At 44.6% G+C, this 21,687-nt stretch overlaps 1 protein-coding gene across 2 annotated transcripts in view; it reads left to right on the forward strand.

Moving 5' to 3' along the window:
• POMGNT2 (protein O-linked mannose N-acetylglucosaminyltransferase 2 (beta 1,4-)) overlaps positions 1 to 21,687 on the forward strand; it is a 110,513-nt gene that overhangs the window by 77,920 nt on the left and 10,906 nt on the right. Inside the window, exon 1 of one of the 2 annotated variants that reach the window (XM_073678053.1) lies at positions 14,596 to 14,730. The exons of the other annotated variant lie outside the window; for it this stretch is intronic. The gene's annotated coding sequence lies outside the window, so the exon portion shown is untranslated. Of the gene's footprint in view, positions 1 to 14,595; positions 14,731 to 21,687 lie in introns of those variants that run through there. 2 annotated transcript variants of the gene reach the window in all.

The raw sequence follows: 21,687 nt of genomic DNA on the forward strand, positions 1-21,687 counted from the left end.
GAACAATGAATTATTTATGCTATGCATATGGATGCTTGAGTTCAATATAGTGCAAATCGCATATATAATTTTATACACCAGCAGTATGCATACCAAAATGGACTTACTGAATAGACCAATATCACATCACAAAAGATATATACTGTATATATATAAAACTGGAGATATCTGAAACAATCAAAACAACATTTTTCTTTAAAACAAAAAAATATATATTTTGTTTTATTTTTTTCTCATACCAGGTCACACCTAATATACATCTTGCAATTAAAAATTGCTACAAGTGACCGGTTGAAGGGCAGGCGTACAAAGCAACTAACGTTTTTTCACTTTCCGTATTGTGCACCCTATATACTTTACATTGCACGCCTGACACTCCACACAGTAAACTATATGACGAGAATTGCAGTTCATAAATGAATATATAAGAAAATAAGAACCAACTGATAAGAACACTTATTTCTTTTTATCTTCTGCAAACTTGCACAAATTGCACCTGGAGCCTGAACATCTGTAAAACCCTGTGGTAGAAATCCATGTGGTTTTTGTCACTTTTTCACTAAATAAACTTGGTGCTAATAAGCTTGCTAGGGTGTTACCTTTTTTAGCTACAAAATTACACCCCCCCTGTAGGATTTTTCTATGTATGGGGTCTTGGTTTAAGGTAGGGAGATATTTGAAAACAATCTTTTTAATCTCATGAAACTGCCTGCTGTATGCAGTACTGACAGTAATGGAGTTTTTTTGATTATCAGAATTAGTTTTTTTCTTATGCAAGATTGATTTTTGGAGATCATATTCACCCCTTTTCCGCTGAATTTATTGAATATTTTTTGTAACCTCTCTTGATAGTGGAACATTCCTCCAAAAAGGCATCCTCCCTAGGACAAATCCGTAGGGCTCTGATTAGTTCTCCATATGGAATAGCCCCGATTGTGTGGCTTGGGTGACAACTGCTGGCCAGCAAAATGGTATTGCCAGCCATTTCTTTAAGACATAATGATGTATCTACTGTTTTATTTACTACATTGCCAGTCAAAAGAATGTCCAGGAAGGGTACACTCTTAGCAGGTTCACTTAATGTGAATCGGAGGTTTGGGTCTTTTCCTATCAACATATTTTCCTTGGATGGTTTGCTGGAAAGATGTGAAGGACGGGCACCTACCAGGACATTGAGGCTGAGGCTGTGAAATCATCTGCAGTGTGGTGAGCTTTTTTTCCTCTGTTTTTTATTTATATAAAAAGACACATATAGTTACATAGTTACATACATAGTTTATAGTTACATAGTTTATAAGGCCGAAAAAAGACAAGCGTCCATCCAGTTCAGCCTATTTCTTGTGCACTGCAGCTATTCCGCAGCGTTGATCCAGGGGAAGGCAACAAAAAACCATGCGGTATAGGCCAACTTACATCATTGAGGAAAAATTCACTTCCCGACACCAATCTGGCAGTCAGATTAAATCCCTGGATTAATTAACTATCACTAAGCATAAGATGTAATTTTATTGTTCTCAAGAAAGGCGTCCAGGCCTCTCTTGAACTCATTAAGTGAGTTGGACATCACCACTTCCTCTCCCAGAGAGTTCCAGAGTCTCACGGCTCTGACCGTAAAGAATCCCCTTCTATGCTGGTGCAGGAACCTCCTTTCCTCCAGACGCATAGTGTGCCCCCTCGTCTTTGTCACCATCCTTGGTATAAACAGGTCATGGGAGAGATCTCTGTACTGCCCCCTGATGTATTTATACATGTTTATGAGGTCTCCCCTAAGCCTTCTCTTTTCCAACGTAAATAGGCCTAATTTTGACAACCTCTCTGGGTATTCTAGTCCCTCCATTCCCTTTATTACCTTAGTCGCCCTCCTTTGTACCCTCTCTAGCTCCAATATGTCTTTCCTGAGCACCGGAGCCCAGAACTGTGCACAGTATGCTAAGTGCGGCCTTACCAGCGCTTTATACAGAGAAAGAACAATGTTCTCATCATATGCCCCTATTCCTCTTCTGATGCATGCCATGACTCTATTTGCCTTCGCAGCTGCTGCCTGACACTGGGCACTCCAATTTAATTTGCTATTAACCAAGACGCCCAGGTCCTTCTCCATGTCAGATTTCCCCAATGGTTTCCCATTTAATATGTATGGGTGACTGCTGTTTTTCTTTCCCATGTGCATGACCTTACATTTATCGGCATTGAACCCCATCTGCCATTTTTTGGCCCAACTCCCCAATTTATCTAAATCCTCCTGTAGCTGTGCCCTATCCTCATCTGTATTAACTACTTTACAAAGTTTAGTATCATCTGAAAATATTGCTATTTTACTATGCATCCCTTCCACTAGATCATTAATAAATATATTAAATAATATAGGGCCCAAGACAGACCCTTGAGGCACCCCGCTAGTAACCCTGACACACCCTGAGCTTACTCCATTGATAACCACCCTCTGCTTTCTATCACTCAGCCAGCTATTTACCCACTTGCACACATTATCCCCCAGACCAAGCATTCTCATTTTATATACCAACCTTTTGTGTGGCACGGTATCAAACGCTTTGGAGAAGTCAAGGTATACAACATCCACTGACTCTCCCCGGTCCAGCTGAGAGCTCACCTCCTCGTAGAAGGCGATCAGGTTTGTTTGGCAGGAGCGATCCCTCATGAATCCATGTTGATATGGAGTTAGACAGTTATTATCATTAAGATATTCTACAATAGCATCTCTAAGAAATCCTTCAAACAATTTACCCACAACAGACGTTAAGCTGACTGGTCTATAGTTCCCAGGGTCACTTTTAGACCCCTTTTTGAATATTAGTACCACATTTGCTTGGCGACAGTCTAGTGGGACAGTCCCTGCCCATAAAGAGTGCTTGAATATAAGATACAGCGGTCTGTCTATCACATTACTTAATTCTTTTAGTACCCGGGGATGTATGTCATCTGGGCTTGGTGACTTGTCTATTTTGATATTATTTAGGCGTTTCTGAACTTCCTCCTGGGTTAGGTGGGTGATATTTAGCGGAGGGTTTACTTTATCACTCTGCATTTCCTCCGATAAATTGTTTTCTTTTGTGAAAACAGTGGAGAAGAAGCTATTGAGTAGGTTTGCTTTACCCTCATCGCCCTCTATGATTTTACCCAGGTTATTTTTCAATGGGCCAACTCCATCTGTTTTAATCCTTTTTTTTTTAATCCTTTTTTTTAAACATATACATGTTTTTCTCTATATCGGACATGAAATCAGAATAAATTTTCCTGTTTTAGGTCAATTAGGATTACCATAATTTTTAATATTTGCCTAATGCCAGAATAATGAAAGAGAGAGAATGTTTTAAGGCGTTTTATTACTTACTGCAAAGTCAAAAGTTTACATACACTAAAATTACTATACTTTTAAACAATTCGGGACTGCCCATATGGTGATGTCATGTGTTTGGAAGCTGAGTTAATTAGAGACACACCTGTGGATGTATTTTAATGCACACCTGAAACACACTGCTTCTTTGTGTAGCACCATGGGAAAGTCTAAAGAAATTAGTCAAGATATCAGGAAGAGTTTTGTGGACTTGCACAAGTCTGGCTCATCCTTGAGTACAATTTAAAGATACCTGAAGGTGCCTCGTTCATCTGTACAAACAATTATACGCAAGTAAAAACAAGATGGGAATGTCCAGCCATCATACTGCTCACGAAGGAGACGGGTTCTGTGTCCCAGAGATGAACGTGCTTTGGTTCGACATGTGCATATCGACCCAAGGACAAAAGCAAAAGACCTTGTGAAGATGATGGCGGAAACTGGTAAGATTGTGTCAATATCCACAGTGAAACGAGTACTGTATTAACATGGGCTGAAAGGCCACTCTGCCAGGAAGAAGCCATTACTCCAAAAGAAACATAAAAAAAGCCAGATTAATGTTAGCAAATGCACACAGGAACAAAGACCTTATTTTTTGGAGAAATGTCCTGTGGTCTGATGAAGCTAAAATTGAACTTTTTGGGCATAATGATCACCGTTACGGTTGGAGGAAAATCCAGATAACCCCTTTAAGAATGGAAAATCTGATAGGATCTTTGTTGTTGATGATAAAAGCGATGACATCAACAGCAAAAGAACAGCAACAACAAAGTAGAAGTAATAACTTTAGCCTCCATAAGAATAAAAGACAAAACGCCATCTCGTGATAACAGCCATGAGGTTTTATTCCCACTGCGTTTGGTAGTTTTGTCTCATTGATACCAAAAGAATAAACTTTTGGTACAGGAAAACCTTTTTTTCCACTATCAATCACCACTGAGTGGAAGTGAAGTGCACTGTTTATTATTCTTTTTTTGCAGTGGTGTTTCATAGCACAACACTTCATAATTCGAGGCTCTATGTTTGAAGCAAATGTAAGATTTTCCGAGCATTTGTGCTGAATACAAAGCTTAAATGTGCACAAATTTAAATAGGATCAGCGTATTTGACTGAGCATTACAATCCAAGGATAAGCGGAAAACACACAAAGAGAGTTAAAATGAACACACTGACAGTAAGGTCTCACTCAGATGCACGTGTTTTCTCGTATGTGTTCTATACAAACGAGGAGACATGTACGTATAGAACACATGTTTCTCACAGACAGAAGATGTAGCCATTATAGTGTAAGGTGCTTTTCACATGTCCGTATTTTTTATGGTCTGAGTGTCTGCAAAAAAAATAAAAAAACAAGATGTGACTGTTTTTTATCCAAGCCATAAAAGAAACTCAACAATGCAAGTGTGGGTTCTTAAAAAAACAGATAGCACTCAGATGCCACACTGAAGGCAAAAATGGATGAAAATTAGATCTAGCACAATTATGAAAATTGAATGGAAGCTACAGAGAGAAAACCAATAATGGAAAAATGTGTACCTTTTCTATATCTTTGACCCAAAACCAGGTTATGGCTTATAAATACTGAGCAAAATACTGTGAAAGTAGCCTTAGAGTATGTGTCCACGTAGCGTTTTAGAAGCGTATATGCTGCGGAATTTCCGCAGCGTAAACGCTTGGGAAACGCTTGGTAATTCGCCCCCCATGGTCCCCAATGACAAGCCGCAATGTCAATGCCCATTCTGCGGATTTTTCCGCAGCATTTATGCTGCGCTCAAAAATCCACAGCATGTCCATTAATTTTGCGGACACGCAGCGTAATCGCCGCCATTGACTTGCATTGAAACGCATAATATCCGTGTCAGTACATTTGTACACACGGATATTATGCGTTTCTATGTGCGGATGGTACCCAAGTCTGAGGAGAGGAGACTCTCATCCAGACCTGGGTACCATAGAAACTGTAAAAAAAAGAATAAAAAATAAAGTTTATACTCACCTTCTGATGTCCTCCCGGTGTTTTGTCCACGCCGTCCGGTCTATTGCAATGCTCCCGCTGTTGTGAAGGACCTGCCATGATGTCACTGACGACACATGGCTCAATGATGTCACCGCAGGTCCTTCACACCACCGCGAGCCGCCCAACACACCGGACGCGGCAGAGAGAACATCGGGAGGACACCAGAAGGTGAGTATAAACTTTATTTTTTTATTTTTTACCATTTTATTCTTTTTTTTTAACTAACTTGGTCACACTACTATAAATCCTTGCCGGTTGCATGGATTTATATAGTGTGACCAAGTTGTCCAGCACTTTTCCAAGTGATGCTAAAATCGCTTGATAACCCGCATGCGGAAATGCATGCAAAGACACTTTACAAACGCTTCTACCTGGCGGGAAAAACGCATGTAAAAAACGCATGCTTTTTTCCTGCCAGGGAGAAGCGTAAAAAATGTGCAGCATTTCTGCATCGTGGGCACATAGCCTTAGGATGAGTGGGGCAGACAGCGCACAAAACTTCACCCACTCGCAGTCGTCAATGGCTGAATGATTTTAGGTTCAAGATTGTATAGCCATTGGCCATTGCAGGTGGCTGCGCGGCCATAGCCACAATGCCTGATCTCATCCTTAGGCTAGCTGCAGACAGACATATTTTTGATCCATGTGCACAGGGACAGCCCACGGATCTATGTTAGCCTATATGCTAGTGCACATTATTATTATGTATTATTATAGCACCATTAATTCCATGGCGCTTTACATGTTTAAAAGGGGTATATATAGCATACAACACGCACAATAATATGAACAAAAACGAGTCAGCGACTGGTACAGGAGGTGAGAGGACCCTGCCCATGAAGGCTCACAATCTACAAGGGATGGGTTAAACTATTTCCACATGGACCTAAGGATTGCAAGGAAAAAGTCTGACATGCGCTATGCTGGGCTAATTTACAGACCAATGCAGAAGTGTTGATGTGTTTCTAGTAGACTTTTCCTCTGATTGTTCCTCTGCTGATTTTAGCTTACAGATACTGATGTAAAATATGGACCAAATACTGAACGTATGAACGTGGCCTAACACTCACATACATGATCCCTAAGACCTCTTTCACACGTCAGTATTTCCGGTACATGTGGTGACAGTTTCCACACGTACCGCAGACACTGACACATGTAGACCCAATTCATAGTCCCTTGCCGGCGCTGCGATCAGCTCCAGGAGGGACAATAATGAGAGTAGTAGTGTCTGCTCCTGCAGTGTCCACCTGTAAAAATAAGAAAATAAAAAAATCCTTATACTCATCTGTCTTAAGTGTCCCACGCTGTAATTCATACGATAGATCACGCTGTGGATGCAGGGAGAATGACTCCTGCAGCGAGCGGGCCCCGGACCACCGCTGAGCTCAGTGAGGGATAGGACACCGCTCGCTGAGCGCAGCTCCAGGGCCTGCTCGCTGCAGGAGTCATTCTCCCCTGATCCTTGGTGTCAGCGGTCACATGGATTACAGCAGGGGACACTTAGGACAGGTGAGTATATTGATTTTTTTATTTTATTCTTATTTTTACAGGTGGACATTGCGGGAGCAGACACTACTACACTCATCATTGTCCCTTGCACGTGCTGATCGCAGCGCCGACAGGGGAGTATGATGAGGGCAGCATTCGTACCCAGTGCTTGGGAATAGCACTAACTGTGCCGCTGATTCCCAAACGCCGGTGCGTGTGCTCCTGATGCGGCACACGGGCGGCACATGGTTGCCACACGTGTGACACACATGGACATACGGGACACAGATATCACCTGGAATGGGTTTTTCCGGACGTGTGAAACCGGTCTCACAAAGGGATAAAAAGAAAAGAAAAACACGTTGGAGTGGTGCTTTAAGTCAGGTATGTGTATTAAAGCAGCTAATTGTCAGTGCCCAGCTGTCACAGACCCAGGAGAGAGGACAGTGGTGTATTTTAGTAGCAGCCATTTACTAGCAGTCATGGTGTATCATTTCCATGATCATGTCTCTTGCAAGCTGCGTACTTACTTGACAATTTATTAATGCTTTCAGCCAGTTGTCAGCCTAAAAATAATGGCTTCACATTGCTAGTACTGTATTATTCATCAGACTACAGATCTCGTCATTTGATATGCCTTATTGTGTTTTAATTCAGCTCTTGCTGAGTGGAGAATGACTTTATCTAATACACAGCTTTGCGCTGGCTGTAGCCTTTATGTGGTGATACTGACCATCAATCCAAATATGATTTTAGCATATACGGATTAGGGATATGGTAAACTGATCGGCTGCTGGGTAGTCAAGATCCTAATATAACAGCTAGATCCAATGACTGTCAGTGAGCACACATTACTACTCACCATGACCACAGCTGCAATTTTACTACAAAGGGGCAGTTGGGGGTACGAACCTACAAATTTTCTGCTGCAGAAAATGTGCCGCGAATTCGGCAGCCACTAAAACTGCTGTGGATTTTGCTGAGGAAATACAGTGGATCTGATGCCACTGTCTCACATTTTACTCCTGACACTGAAAAGGATGAAATCCGGCGTGACATCAGCAGTATAAATTGACATGCTGCGGCTTTCAAATCTGCCGCACTGGCGAGTTCACACTGGAGATTTTCTCTGCAGTGTGTTCAAGAAATTTCCAAAATTCTCATGATGACACTCCTACTGTAATACGCAGTGGATTTTCCATCTGCTAAACTGTTATTATACAGCTGCACACCCACTGTAGGGTGACATAGGACACCCACACAGGAGTTTTTCTTCTGAAGTAGTCAAACAGCAATGTAGAAGGCTTCATATTTATTGCTGCAATGTTGTGTTCACACATTGAGACCGCAGAGCATTTTTTCATAAAATCTTCCAAAATTACTACAAAAATGACAGCTTAGCTCCACCGTACAGCAGCGATTTCAGAACATCTAATATTTATGTGTCAACTCAGCACTTAAAGGCAAATGGGTGATCATTAGGAGGTTAATCAGGATGAATGTCAGAGCTGCAACATTTTTGTATACTTGATGCTATAAATACCTTTTATTTGAAGGCACTGAATACAGTGTCTACAGTCGTGGTCAAAAGTTTTGAGACTGACACAAGTTTTGTTTTTTCACTAAGTTCGCAGCTTCGGTGATTTTAGATCTTTTTGTCAGATGTTTCTATGATTACTGAAGTACAATTAGAAGCATTTAATTTACTTTTATTAACAAATACATCAAGATTATAAAAAGACTCAATATTTACAATAAAGATGAACAGCACAACCAGTCCTGAGTCAGTAGTCTCCTGGTCCGGGTTTGGCCAGTCCTGAGTCCGCAGTTTCCTGGCCCCAGTATGGCCAGAGTCCTGTTCACGAATCCTTGGTTCCAGAGCAGCCAGTGCCTGAACCCGTGCCCCCTGGTCCCGGAGCAGCCAGTGCCTGAACCCTCGTCCCCTGGTCCTGGAGCGACCAGTGCCTATACCCTTGTCCACTGGCCCTGGAGCGGCCAGTTCCTGAACATTGTCCCCTGGTTCTGGTGCCGCCAGCCCTGTCCCTGAGTTTCCTGTCCCCTGGTCCTGGTGCGGCCAGTCCTACGTCTGAAGTTCCCTGGTCCCAGTGTGGCCAGTATCTGAACGTTCCCCTATCTGACTCTCCGTGTCAGTGATCCTGGAAAGTATCTACTGAGTCTGAAGGAGCCATAATGGAGCAGCTCACCTAACTCCTGGGGTCAGCTGCTGCAGTACCGGCATCTGCCTAGTAGAGGTACCTGGCGGCTACCTGCAGCCCAGCCTGTCTCCACCTTCTGGAACGGCAGTGAACACCAGGTAGCCACTTAGCTACGCCCCTACCTAGGCAGACCCGGCCCTGTGGCACAGTGGGTCCACAAATTCACATGCGCCAAGGTTGGGCATAACACCATTCATGTGTGGGGTTGCTATTCATCCAAGGGAGTTTTCTCACTCACAATTTTGCCAAATAACACTGCCAGGAATAAAGAATCGTTTCTAAACATCCTCCAAGAGTAACTTCTCCCAACTATCCAGGAGCAAGTTGGTGATGAACAATGATTTTTCCAGTATCATAGAGACCATGTCGCAAGGCAAAGGGGTCTTAATATCTCCGTATTGGGGTTCCCGAAGGTGGGCTGACACCCAAAAGAGGGGAACTAGACTCACATCTGGGGGGAGTCCAAGAGCCCAGGAGGTATCTTAGTTGTTGCCCAAGGCCCCATCTAATAACGTAATTTGTTGGAGGTGCCATACCCCAGGTCACATAGCTACCCGTTGCCCCATGACCACCGAGCCAATGGACTGCAGCATAGGACGGCGCTGCTCGTATTTTGCATATCCTGCCAGCAGTGATATCCCTCAACCAGGCGAGGGACTGCAGGCATGTCCCGTATTAGTGAATGGCGTGCAAATGACTGATCTGTTAGACTCTGGTAGTTTGGTAACCTTAGTAAGGGTCACTATTCCTCATCGGCTGATTCCTGGGAAGATGCTGTGCATATCCGCTGTATCTATGGGGAAGCTAAAGACTACCCTGTGGCCCGAGTGATCATAGACACAAACTGTGGCACCGAGTCCCATGAGGTGAATGTAGTCAAGATCCTACTGCACCCTGTTATAATAGGGCGGGACTTAGCATTATTTTGGGACTTGTGGGCGAAAGGGAGCACGCCTGGTTACCCGGACCACAGCCAGGTCACCCCTATAGAAACCTCGCCGCATAATAAAATTATTAAATAATAAAATTGACATGATCCAGAGTTGGCCACAACCTCTATCAAAGAAGCAGGTCAGAGCATTCCTGGGCATCATGGGCTACTACCGTCCGGTTTATCCCTAATTTCGTCATGATAGCCGCCCCTCTGACGAACCTCCTTAAAGAGGTTTTCCCACGAACAAAAGTTAATTTTAATAATTGGCTGTGTCTGACCATGTACGGAACATATCACATCTCCTAGGCGGGGGAGGAAGCAAAAGATAATACAGACATTACAGCAGGGGATCGCAGAGGATTCATTTTCTGAGGTAAAACATGTTCCTGCCTGTTTTTAAACAATGTTTTACCTCACAAAATGAACTTTGGTTTGTGGGAAAACCCCTTTAAAAGGACGAAGTCGGCTATGGCTAAGTGGTCTCCAGAAGCTGAGACGGCCTTCCAGGAACTGAAGCTAACCCTGTGTAAACAGCCAGTGTTGGTGGCACTGGATTTCTCTAAGGAGTTTGTGGTCTTGACGGACACGTCACAAGGCGGGCTGGGCGCTGTCTTATCACAAGAGGTGAACGGGGAAGAGCACCCCACAATGTATCTAAGTCAGAAGTTGTCATCCTGCAAGAAGAATTACTCCACAGTAGAGAAGGAATGTTTGGCCATCAAGTGGGCATTGGATACTCTAAGTTACTACCTCTTAGGCAGGAAATTCAGGCTAGTGTCAGTCCATGCCCCACTGAGGTGGATGAGGGAGAAGAAGGGGAACGATGCCCAAATGACCAGGCGGTTCCTAGCACTTCAGGATTTTAGCTTCCATGTAGAACATAGGCCCGGAAACTGCATGGCAATGCTGATGCTCTGTTGAGAGTCCACTGTTTGATGGCAGGAGGTACCAAGCCCTCTGGCTTTGGGCAGAGAGGTGATATGTAAGATGGCCGCGGGACAGGTCCTTGAGGGGAGATATGTATCATCGAGGTTGGTAGCTTTGGTGATGTAAGCCTGGGAGAGCAGACTCCAGTATGTATAGTGCTGAAAGAGTTAATAAAGCGTATCAGGGCCCAGTTTTCGAGCAGTCAAAGAGATGGGAGGGAGTGGCTGCTCACATATTCCCACCCCAGGGACGTGGTATGGCAGATAAAATGGAGGCCAAGTGTCTCATTCAGTGTCTGTGATTGGAGGTGTGGAGACCTCCAGTGTGTTTGCTATGATCTGAGCGGGCAAACCCTCATTACTGTATGAACGACTTACTTTCTGTTTTTCACTCTGTGCTGGAAAGGCTGTCTTTTTGTTTGCTTATGCTGAGTGGTTTATGAAATCTGAATAAACCAGACTGGACTTTTTAATGAAAGCGCTTCCTGTGCCTACCTCAACCGCAGCTGAGTGAGTAAAAAACCCTACAAAACATATATGCTGTGGGGAAAATAAGTATTTGAGACACTGCCGATTTTGCAAGTTTTTCCACCTACAAAGAATGGAGAGGTCTGTAATATTTTTCGTAAGTACACTTCACCTGTGAGAGACAGAATCTTAAAAAAAATCCAGAAAATCACATTGTATGATTTTTACATAATTACTTAGCATTTTATTGCATTAAATAAGTATTTGATACAATAGAAAAATAGATCTTCATATTTTTCACAGAAACCTTTGTAATTATGAAGGTCAGACGTTCCCTGTAGTTCTTGACCAAGTTTGCATATACTGCAGCAGGGATTTTGGCCCACTCCTCCATACAGATCTTCTCCAGATCTTTCAGATTTCAGGGCTGTCTCTGGCCAACATTGAGTTTCAGCTCCCTTCAAAAATTTTCTATTGGGTTCAGGTTTAGAGACTGGCTAGGCCACTCCTGGACCTTGAAATGCTTCCTACAGAGTATGACCCATCTTTAATGTTCTTACTGAGGGAAAGAGGTTGTTGGCCAAAATCTTACGATACATGACCCCATCCATCCTCCCTTCAATACGGTGCACTCGTCCTGTCCCTTTGCAGAAAAGCACCCCTAAAGTATGATGTTTCCCCACCATACTTCATGGTTGAGACGGTGTTCTTGGGGTTGTACTCATCCTTCTTTTTCCTCCAAACACGGCGAGTGGAGTTGATACCAAAAAGTTATATTTTTGCCTCATCTGACGACATGACCTTCTCCCATGCTTCATCTGGATCATCCGGATCATCCAGATGGTCACTGTGGACAGGTGTCTTTTATACTGGTAACGAGTTCAAACAGGTGCAATTCATACAGGTAATGAGTGCAGAGTAGGAGGGCTTCTTAAAGAAAAACTAACAGGTCTGTGAGAGACAGAATTGTTGCTGGTTTGTAGGTGATCAAATACTTATTTCATGCAATAAAATGCAAATGAATTATTTAAAAATCGTACAATGTGATTTTCTGTTTTTTATTTTTAGATTCTATCTCTCACAGTTGAATTGTACCTACGATTAAAATTACAGACCTCTCCATTCTTTGTAGATGTGAATACTTGCAAAATCGGCAGTGTATCAAATACTTATTTTCCCCACTGTATGTATGTATATATATATATATATATATATATATATATACATATAATGTAGCTCTTGTGCTCGACGTGGTGATTAATAACGTGATCTTACTATGCAGTTTTGCAACTCAGTTTTCTAGTGTGTAGCCAGGTGAAGCACATAAACACATTATGGGAATTTATTAACGCTTTCAAGCCATGGCCAAGTTTAAATTTTTGTACTTTTGTTTTTTCCCCCCATTCTTCCAAGAACCATAAATTCTACATTATTTCGTTGACATACTTATGTGAGGGATTGTTTTTTGCGGGACGAGTTGTAGTTAAGAAAAACAACTTTCATTTACAACATAGGATACTGAAAAATTGGGAACAAAACCTAAATGTGGTGAAATTGTGAAAAAAAATTAATTCGGACATCTTTTGGATTTTGTTTCCATGCCGTTCAGTCCACGATGAGAATGACTTAGCAACATGATTCTTCCAGTTAGTGTGATTACGGAGATACCAAACTTTAGTAGTTTTATTTTTAAATTCTAGTGGTTAAAAAAAAAAACGAAATGTGAAAAATAAAACGTTGGCTTGTGTTTCCATTTTCTCAGGCTATACTTTTATTTATTTAGTTTTCTGTCTATGGAGGTGTGTGAGGGCTTGTTTTGTGAATGGCAAGCTGATACTTTTATTCATACTATTTTGTACTACGTATTCTTTAACTGCATTTTTCTGAGGCGCTGCGGAGACCAAAAACCACCAATTCTGAATATTTGATTTATTGTTGTGTTATGGTGTTTACCGTATAGGGTAAATAATTTCGTATTTTGATAGAGTGGACTGTTGTGGACGTGGTGATAACAAATATGTGTAGTTTATATATTTTTTTTATTTTTAACTAGAGAAAAGTGGGAAATCTTTTTTTTTTTAATTTAGTTCCCCTAGGGGACTGGAATATATATTGTAGTATATAGTCAAAATGACGATCTCTTATAAAGTCCAATGACAGGAACACAAAGATTGCAGCCAGGAAGGGCTTCAGCAGGCCACCAATTGCCAAGGCAAGCCATCAGCACCCTGCTAGCTCTAGAGGACCGCTGCTGTCAGAGGCAGATGCTGGTTGTATAATACAGCCGTGTGTGGAGCAGGCTCAGCTCCTCAGCCCGCACCATAGACGCGTAACTGACATGCGCTGTACATGAAAGGCAGATGTCGGGAAGGCTTGTCCCATTTATTGTTTTTTAGTCAATATGGTTCAAAAATAACTGCCTGTGGTCAGTGTCCAGTAATGCCTTTCCACAGCTGTTCCAGGTTTGGCTGCAGCAGTTACAAGCACTGTAGATGTATCTCCGCTGCCGCTGTACCACTGCAGCTGATCAACAAAGACCCAGAGAGTGTGAGTAAAAGCTCAGTTATAATATGAGGTTGGAAGCCTATGGATGAAAATGAATTGAAATAGGACAACCCCTTTAAGTGGCAAAAGCAGCTACAAGACATCTCTGGCGGCTTATTTCCTGGAAAACAAAAGGGTCTGGAACCTAAAACTCAAATTGCCCGACCTTTATCTCAGTTGGACGGTTCAGCCATCTTTAATCACTTAATGCACAAGGAAGTAGAGGTAAATCATTTCTGGGGTTCCCATTTGTGAATGGGGTTTACAAGCTGAGCTTTGATTGCTGCTGTTAACCATTTAAATGCTGCTGTCAGTGTGATAGTGGCATTTGGTTCCCCAGTGATGCGATCACAAGGCAACAATGACTTACCACAGCCAATAGTCATGACCAATAGTCATGTTTATGGGAAGAAGAAGATGAGGAAAAAATACTACTGTAAGAAAAGGGAGAATAATCTGCGGGGACACAGTGCAGGCGGCCATTACTCCTCACTCTTCTTCCCTTTGCATTGTATTTCGGGCTGCAGTAAATCCTCAGTGACACGCGAGACCGTCTGCAGCCTGCACTGCACTGGGACTGTCACTACTGCAAGAAGCGCGCTCCCTCCAGCAGCACCAGCTGGAGCCTGACTCCTCCCACCCACGTGACTGATCACATGGTCATGACATCTCTGAAGGTCCTTAAGCTTTAGGAGCTGGCGTGTGACATCATCAGAGGTCTTTCAGCCGCTAGACGCAGCTGCAGTGAGGAGGACTGTGTGAACGCGGCCTCATTACAGGTAATGGCACTGCGCGCTTCATCAGGGAGCAGCGGTGCTGACACGTGACACACGGATCTCTGACTCTGGAGACAACTGGAGCCTCCTACACGTACAGGTCACGTGGTCGTGACGTCATCAAAGGTCCTGTAGCCTATTGTGATTTAGCCTCTGATGTCATTAAAGGTCTTTTAACTCATTATGACCCAGCACCTCTAGCCTGCTGCTAGTATGAGTGCTAGTTGCCCAGAGAAGCTGTCATATTGCAGTATTCTCATTATATCGTAGCATTCTCACTATTATTATCATAGCGCCATTTATTCCATGGCGCTTTACATGTGAAAAAGGGGGTATACAGAGCAAAAACAATTACAAAAATTTGAACAAAAAACGAGTCAGCGACTGGTACAGGAGCGAGAACCCTGCCCAGGAGGGCTCAGAGTCTACAAGGGATGGGTGAGGATACAGTAGGTGAGGGTAGAGCTGGTCGTGCAGCGGTATGGTGGAGCGGTGGTTACTGCAGGTTGTAGGCTTGTCGGAAGAGGTGGGTCTTCAGGTTTCTTTTGAAGGTTTCCACGGTAGGCGAGAGTCTGACATGTTGGGGTAGAGAGTTCCAGAGTAGGGCAGAAGCATGGGAGAAATCTTGTATACGGTTGTGGGAGGAGGAGATAAGAGGGGAGTAGAGAAGGAGATCTTGTGAGGATCGGAGGTTGCGAGTAGGTAAGTACCGGGAGACTAGGTCACAGATGTATGGAGGAGACAGGTTGTGGATGGCTTTGTATGTCATGGTTAGGGTTTTGAACTGGATTCTCTGGGCAATGGGTAGCAAGTAAAGGGATTGACAGAGGGGAGAGGGCGTGGAATAGCAGGGGGGACAGGTGGATTAGTCGGGCAGCAGAGTTTAGGATAGATTGGAGGGGTGCGAGAGTGTTGGAAGGAAGGCCACAGAGCAGGAGGTTGCAGTAGTCGAGGCGGGAGATGATGAGGGCGTGCACTAGTGTTTTTTCAGATTCATGGTTGAAACATTGGGGGGTTCATATAAAGTAGTGGAGAACTTCTTTAATCATTATTGGGGCCTTTAATATCATTTTCTCCCACAAATAACAGTTGGTCGCTGGAGGTCCCAGCACCAGGATATTCTGTAACACTCCAGGTTCTTACATTTCCACTCACTACAACATATTCACTGCTAGACTGTGCCTTGTGCCTCATTCACATGTCTGTGTTTCCAGTACTTGTAGTATCTGTTTTTTTCACGGACCTATTATAACTAGTGATGAGTGAACGTGCTTGGTACTCGCCTGAGCATCTCATTGCTCGAGATGCTCGGCAAGTATTTCCAGGGTTGCTCGACGTGAGCTCGGGTCTCATCCCTGCATGTTTGGCACTCTTTAGAGAGCCAATGAACATGCAGGGATTGCGTGCCACACACTGTAATGCCGTAGCCATGTTGGTTGTGGGCATTACAGTGATTGGCTGGCTGCACAGCGTGAACAGGTGTATATAAGACCGGGCGCCGCCATGCTCGTCACAGTCTACCTTGGAATCAGGCAGAGTAGGGAGAGGTGCTGCTGCATCAGGGAGAGATTTGCTTGTTTAGAGTTAATATAGGTATTCCACAACATATATCTATATCCATCTGAACTAACAGTCCTTCTGAGGACTAATCCAGCTGTATATAATCAGTGCTAGGCAGGCAGGCAGTTTATGTGGCAGACTGCAGTGTATGATACAGCACAAGAGGGTCCATTTAACGTCCTGTTTGATGCTGCTGTAGTAATTACAGATATTTCTAGACATAGAAAGGCAAAAAAATTTTTTATCTTAATCCTGGTTATTTACTTCAAAAGCAATCCAGAGAACACAATTTTTCTGCTCAATTTGCTTGTTGGCACTGCAGAATACAGCCAGATCCTTTCCATATTACAGCGATAAAAATCCAGAAATTTGTAGTGAACATGGAAAATATTGGCCTCCATTTAAATTTTGTTGCAGTGTGTCAGTGAAGTTATTGACACGAGGTCTCTGTGAAAAATAGTAACCTACAGGCCAGCTATTTAAAACTGTGTTTTCCATCACACGTATCACATATCACTGCGGTTCAAATACAGCCATTTGTAGTGAACGTGGAAAATATTTTCCTTCATTTAAAATGGCCAAGGTGCGTGGCAAGGGACGGGAAAGTGGACTTGATGGTGCATGCAGAGGATGAGGTCGAGGCCATGGGCAAGCTGAAATTGTGCCATAACAAACACCCACATCTTGTCGCTCGACCTTCCTGTCCCAATTAATAGGGGACCGCAGAACACCACTATTGAACACAGAGTAGTGTGAAAAGGTTATTGATTGGATAGCAGATAATGATTCCAGTCACTTAACCACCACCACCACCACCCTGTCTTCCACACGGTCAAGTCTCAGTAGCCGTGAGTCTGGACTGCATATTCCTCACCCTGATCCTCCTTCCTCCCACCATGCCGAGTGCCCGGAGACAACTGATCCCACACTTGGACACTCCGAAGAGCTGTTCACGTTTCCATTTATAGATTCGGGCCTCTCGCCTGGTCCACTTGAAGCGGGGCAAGAGGAGATCGCATGTAGCAATGCCCAAATATTTGAGCAGCCACGATCACACAAAGGCGACGGTGGGAAACTGTCACAAGAGGTGGATGATGATGAGACACAATTGCCAGAAAGTCAGGAGGAGGACCAGGGTGCGGAAGTGTAAGATGAGGTGGTGGACGATGAAGTTACTGACCCAACCTGGCAAGGTGACATGCAAAGCGAGGACAGCAGCACACAGGGGGAGGAAGGCGTAGCACCACAACAGGCAAGAACAAGCAGTGTGGTGGCCGCAGACAGAAGGCGGGCAACCTTTCCCCATAACCTCAACACGACGGAAGTTGCCAGTACAACTGTTAGGTCTTCCCGAGTCTGGTTGTTTTTTTAAAGGTTCTGCCAATAACCCCAAAAAGGCCATTTGCACCAGCTGCCAGGCCGGCATCAGCAGGGGTAGCAACACAGCAAAACTGCCAGCCTGACCACCATCAGCATGATCACATGGTCACATGGCAGCAAAGCACCCGACTAAGCAGGCCAAACCCCAGGGTCCAGGCACAGTGTCTGCGGTTGACACCACTGCCTGTTCCGTTGTTGTGCATGCACACCAATCCCCTGTCCATGGTGCATGCCAAGATGCCGCCCGCCCTGCACCTGTCATTGCACACACTCGACTAGCACCATCAACAAGCACGTCTACGTCCTTGTCCCAGCGCAGCGTTCAGTTGTCCCCACCCCAGTTCTTGGAACGCAAGCGCAAATACGCAGCTAACGACACACAGGCCACACTACTAAATTCACACATTTCGCGAATGCTTGCGCTCGAAATGTTGCCTTTTAGGCTCGTGGAGACAGAAGCTTTCCGCAACCTGATGGCAGCGGCCGCCACTATTTCTCCCTCTGTGCTGTCCCCACATTACACAAGCAGGTGTCCCACAACATTAGCCGTGCCCTCAACAATGCAGTTACTGGGAAAGTCCACCTAACCACGGACACGTGGACAAGTGCTTGTGGGCAGGGACGGTACATCTTGCATCCCGCTGACAGCACACTGGGTTAACATAGTGGAAGCCGGGACCCAGTCGCACCTTGGGATGGAACACGTCCTCCCGACGCCGAGGATTGCGGGCTCTGGGTCAGTCAGGTTTGCCCCCACATTCTACAGCTCCTGCACCTCCTCCTCCTCTTCAGCCTCCATCTCTGAAATGACCACATCAGTCACAAGCTGGAAGCACTGCAGCACTGCCTCAGCTAAACGGCAACAGGCTGTGCTGAAGCTAATATGCTTAGGTGACAAACCGCACAATGCTGAAGAGTTGTGGACAGCTCTGAAAGAGCAGGCAGATCTGTGGCTGACACCGCTGAACCTACAGCCAGGTATGGTCGTGTGTGACAATGGCCGGAACCTGGTGGAGGCTCTGAGGAGAGGCAAGCTCACACACGTACCATGCCTGACCCATGTGCTTAACCTCATAGTTCAACGGATTCTCAAAACCTACCCGGATCTGCTTGTCAAAGTACGCTGCCTATGTGCCCATTTTGGAAAGTCAGCTACAGATTCCGCCGCCCTTGCCGTGCTTCAGCAGCATTTGCAGCTTCCGACTCACAGACTGGTGTGTAATGTCCACACTCGTTGGAACTCTACACTGCAGATGTTAGGAAGGATTTGTGAGCAGAAGAGGGCAGTTGTTGACTACCAGCATCAACAAGGTCGTCGGTATTCAGGTCAGACTCCACACATAAGACCTCAAGAGTGGACATGAATGTCAGACATCTGTACCATCCTCCAAAACTTTGAGGACTCCACCAAGATGGTGAGCGGTGATGATGCCATAATTAGCGTCACCATCCCGCTTCTCTGTCTTCTGAAACTCTCTCTGCTCTCAAAGAGGATGCATTGCAGGCGGAGCACGATGAGATGGAGCAAGGAACCATACAGGGTGATTACACACAGCCCAGCCTCATCTCATCCCAACGTGGATTGGGTGACAATGAGGAAGAAGAGGAGGAAGAACAGGAGCTAGTTTCCTAAGCTATAGATGGTACTACCTGCACAACTGTCATACAGTCTGTCCAGCGTGGATGGATGAGGAGGAGAGCATGGTCAGTTGTCCTCTTGGTGAGGACACGGAAATCTTGCCTCTTTGCAGTCTGGCATACATGGCTGAGTTTATGTTACGCTGCCTTTCCCGTGACCCTTGTGTTGTCCAAATTTTGGGTGATAGTCATTACTGGTTGGTGAGACTTCTAGACCCACGCTACAGGGAGAACTTTATGTCTCTTATTCCCTTACAGGACAGGCCTAATAAAATGGTTTAGTACAAGAAGGCCCTTGTTGCGGAATTATTAAAAAAATTTCCATCTGAAAACGCTGGCGGCAGAGGTCACAGTTCGTTGGACAACCAAGGCGTACAGGCGAGAGAGCCACAAATGCAATCCAGCAGAGGTAGGGGAACACTGTCAACGTTCTGGGACAGTTTTCTCAGACCCTCCCATCGCACAGGTCCAAGGAGTGCAAAGTTTCGGAAGATGGTGAGGGAGTACCTTGCTGACTGTACGAACGTCCTCCGTGATTCCTCTGTGCCTTATAATTATTGGGTATCCAAGCTGGACACGTGGCATGAACTGGCTCTCTACGCCTTTGAGGTCCTGGCCTGCCCTGCCGCTAGCATTTTGTCAGAGCGGGTTTTTAGTGCCGCCGGTGGAATTATAACCAATAGGCGCATCCGCCTGTCAACTGAAAATGCTGATTGGCTGGCTATTATAAAAATGAACAAGGGCTGGATTGGGCCAGACTTCTCAACACCACCGAATGATAGCAGCGTAACATAAACTCAAATACAGTGTCTTTTTTTGGGGAGGTCTAACTCTATTCCCATGCACCTCTGTCTTCACACCCAGACATGGGTATACGCTTCCTGATTTTGTCTATTTGCTCTTGTCCTCCTCATTCTCCGCATCCTCATCCTCCACCACCATATCACCACCATATGTACCATATCAACATATCTACGTCTCTTGCAACAAGCATTGTAGTTCCTCCAAATTTTTGGTAGCCATTGCTTCAGTGCCTAGGCAAACAGTATATGAAACCCACTTCTTAATAATGGGAACATTGTTTTCAGGAGGCCCTCCGACCTCTACGTCTCTTGCAAGGGGCATTGGAGCTCCTCCAAATTTTTGGCAGCTGTTGCTTCACTGCATAGGCAAACAGTATGGGAGACCCACTTCCTAATAATGGGAGCATTTTTTGCAGGAGGCCCTCCAACCTCTACATCTCTTGCAAGGAGCATTGGAGTTCCTCCAAATTTTTGGCAGCCGTTGCTTCACTGCATAGGCAAACAGTATGGGAGACCCACTTCCTAATAATGGGAGCATTTTTTGCAGGAGGCCCTCCGACCTCTGCGTCTTTTGCAAGGGGCATTGGAGTTCTTCCAAATTTTTTCTGCCGTTGCTTCACTGCATAGACATACAGTATGGGGGAGAAACTTCCTAATATTGGGAACATTGTTTTCAGGAGGCCCTCTGACCTCTACTTCTCTTACAAGGGGCTTTGGAATGCCTCCAAATTTTTGACAGCCATTACAGTCACTGCATAGGCAAACAGTATGGGAGACCCTCTCCTTTCTAATGGGAATTTGTCGTTACTGTGGCCCTGCTCTATGTATCTTTAAATTCTTAGTGGGTTTTTCCTAAATTTTGGCAGTCGTTGGACTCACTGCATACCCTATAACTTTATAGCAGATCCTCTGCTTTCTAATGGGAACATGTCCATACTGTGGCCCACCTCTATGTATCTTTAAATTGTTAGAAGGGTTTTTCCTACATTTTGGCAGCTGTTGTACTCACTGCATACCTTATAACTGAATAGCAGACCCTCTCCTTTATAATGGGAACATGTCATACTCGTTACTGTGGCCCAGCTCTATGTGTATTTAAATTGTTAGTGGGGTTTTTCCCAAATTTTGGCAGCCCTTGCAGTCACAGTATGGGCATTACCACTATAGGAGACCCGCAGCTGGCAGTTTACTATTGCGGCCTGTGGGTGGGTGACTGCATACTTGCACTTGCATTCCAAGTAACAGAAAACTAAGCAGATGGTGGCCTCTATCATCATCATGGCCTCACTTCGACACTATGAACTCTCCCGAAAGAGAAGCCAGGGCCCACCGGAGTATTCTCTGGTGGGCCCATCCAACCCTGCCGAGAAGCAGCCCTGGATAAGAAAAATGTGTGGGTGTGGGAAGGTTCCCACTCTATGGCTGCTTTTTTAATGTGGATTGCACGTAGTTATGCTTGTTATTTCTGAAACCGCACTGCAGATCAAGCCATTGCCCAACTCTGTAGTCATGAAATTAAAGGCGTAAAGAAAGATGTTTGTGTGTCGAAGCACCACCGACAAGTGCGAGTTGATGTTGG

The sequence above is a fragment of the Phyllobates terribilis genome, unplaced genomic scaffold (genome assembly GCF_046119375.1).
Source record: "Phyllobates terribilis strain yellow unplaced genomic scaffold, ASM4611937v1 Scaffold_4__5_contigs__length_816908805, whole genome shotgun sequence".
In the NCBI taxonomy this organism is placed as follows: domain Eukaryota; kingdom Metazoa; phylum Chordata; class Amphibia; order Anura; family Dendrobatidae; genus Phyllobates; species Phyllobates terribilis.